The sequence below is a fragment of the Chlorocebus sabaeus genome, chromosome 26 (genome assembly GCF_047675955.1).
Source record: "Chlorocebus sabaeus isolate Y175 chromosome 26, mChlSab1.0.hap1, whole genome shotgun sequence".
NCBI classification, from domain to species: Eukaryota; Metazoa; Chordata; class Mammalia; order Primates; family Cercopithecidae; genus Chlorocebus; species Chlorocebus sabaeus.
This window is the reverse complement of record NC_132929.1, coordinates 48696715-48698442: the sequence shown is the minus strand read 5'-3', so window position 1 is coordinate 48698442 and position 1728 is coordinate 48696715. Positions and strand designations below refer to the sequence as shown.

The 1728-nt window shown below is 41.8% G+C and overlaps 1 pseudogene; it reads left to right on the top strand.

Moving 5' to 3' along the window:
- The first annotated feature begins 211 nt into the window (after positions 1-211).
- Positions 212-1447, top strand: LOC103245363 (nucleophosmin-like; annotated as a pseudogene).
- Positions 1448-1728: the final 281 nt, after the last annotated feature.

Sequence of the window (1728 nt, the reverse complement as noted above, 5' to 3'; positions counted from 1 at the left end):
TCAGCTAGCCATGAGCTGAGCTCTGCAAGTTTGCCTGCTGTCAACTGAAACCAAATGGGTTGTAGAGTAGGGCCTTTGTAGAACTTACAAAAACATAAGATTAGCAGAATATTATTCACAATCGCAATCAGAAAAAAAAAAAAAAAAAAAAATCCCTGGTGTGATTCCATCCTGCACGGCTCTCCTCAGGAGTAGTCATTTATCTCTATCCACCTTCTCTCCCACCTAAGAGTGTGCCACTATCCCCAGGAAGATTCAATGGCCAGGGACATGAGCTCCCTGAGGCCCCAGAGCTATCTTTTTGGTTGTGAACTAAAGGCCAATCAAGATAATCACTTTAAGGTGGATAATAATGAAAATGAACACCAGTTGTCTTTAGGAACAGTCCATTTAGGGGCTGGTGCAAAGGATGAATTGCACATTGTTGAAGCAGAGACAATGAATTACGAAGACAGTTCAATTAAAGTAACACTGGCAACTTTGAAAATGTCTGTACAGTCAACGGTTTCCCTTGGGGGCTTTGAAATAACACCACCAGTGGTCTTATGGTTGAAGCTTGGTTCAGGGCCAGTGCATATTAGTGGACAGCATTTAGTAGCTGTGGAAGAAGATGCAGAGTCAGAAGATGAAGAGGAGGAGGATGGCCGGGCGCAGTGGCTCACCCCGGAATCCCAGCACTTTGGGAGGTCGAGGAGGACAGATCACGTGGTCAGGAGATCGAGAGCATCCTGGCTAACACGGTGAAACCCTGTCTCCACTAAAAATACAAAAAATTAGCCAGGCATGGTGGTGGGCGCCTGTAGTCCCAGTTACTCGGGAGGCTGAGGCAGGAGAATGGCCTGAATCTGGGAGGCGGAGCTTGCAGTGAGCCAAGATCGCACCACTGCACTCCAGCCTGGGAGACAGAGCCAGACTCTGTCTTAAAAATAAAAAATTAAAAAAAAAAAAAAAAAAGAGGAGGATGTGAAACTCTTAAGTATATCTGGAAAGTGATCTGCTCCTGGAGGTGGTGCAAGCTTCTACAGAAAAAAAGTAACACTTGCTGCTGAGGAAGAAGAATAAGAAGGAGAAGGAAGAAGAAGAAGGAAGAAGATTTTGATGAGGAAACTGAAGAAAAAGCACCAGTGAAGAAATCTATACAAGACACTCCAGCCAAAAATGCACAGAAGTCAAATCAGAATGGAAAAGACTCAAAACCATCAACACCAAGATCAAAAGGACAAGAATCCTTCAAAAAACAGGGAAAGAAAAAAACTCCTAAAACACCAAAAGGACCTAGTTCCATAGAAGATATTAAAGCAAAAATGTAAGCAAGTACAGAAAAAGGTGGTTCTCTTCCCAAAGTGGCAACCAAATTCATCAATTATGTAAAGAATTGTTTCTGGATGACTGACCAGGAGACTATTCAAGATCTCTGGCAGTGCAGGAAGTCTCTTTAAGAAAATAGTTTAAACAGTTTGTTAAAAATTTTCCATCTTACTTCATTTCTCTAACAGTTGCTATTTGGCTGTCCTTTTATAATACAGACCGAGAACTTTCCCTACCATGTTTGAAAAATGTTGTCCAGGTTCCATTGCCAAGAATGTGTTGTCCAAAATTCCTGTTTAGTTTTTAAAGATGGAAATCCACCCTTTGCTTGGTTTTAAGTATGTATGGAATGTTATGACAGGACATAGTAGTAGCAGTGGTCAGACATGGAAATGGTGGGGAGACAAAAATATACATGAA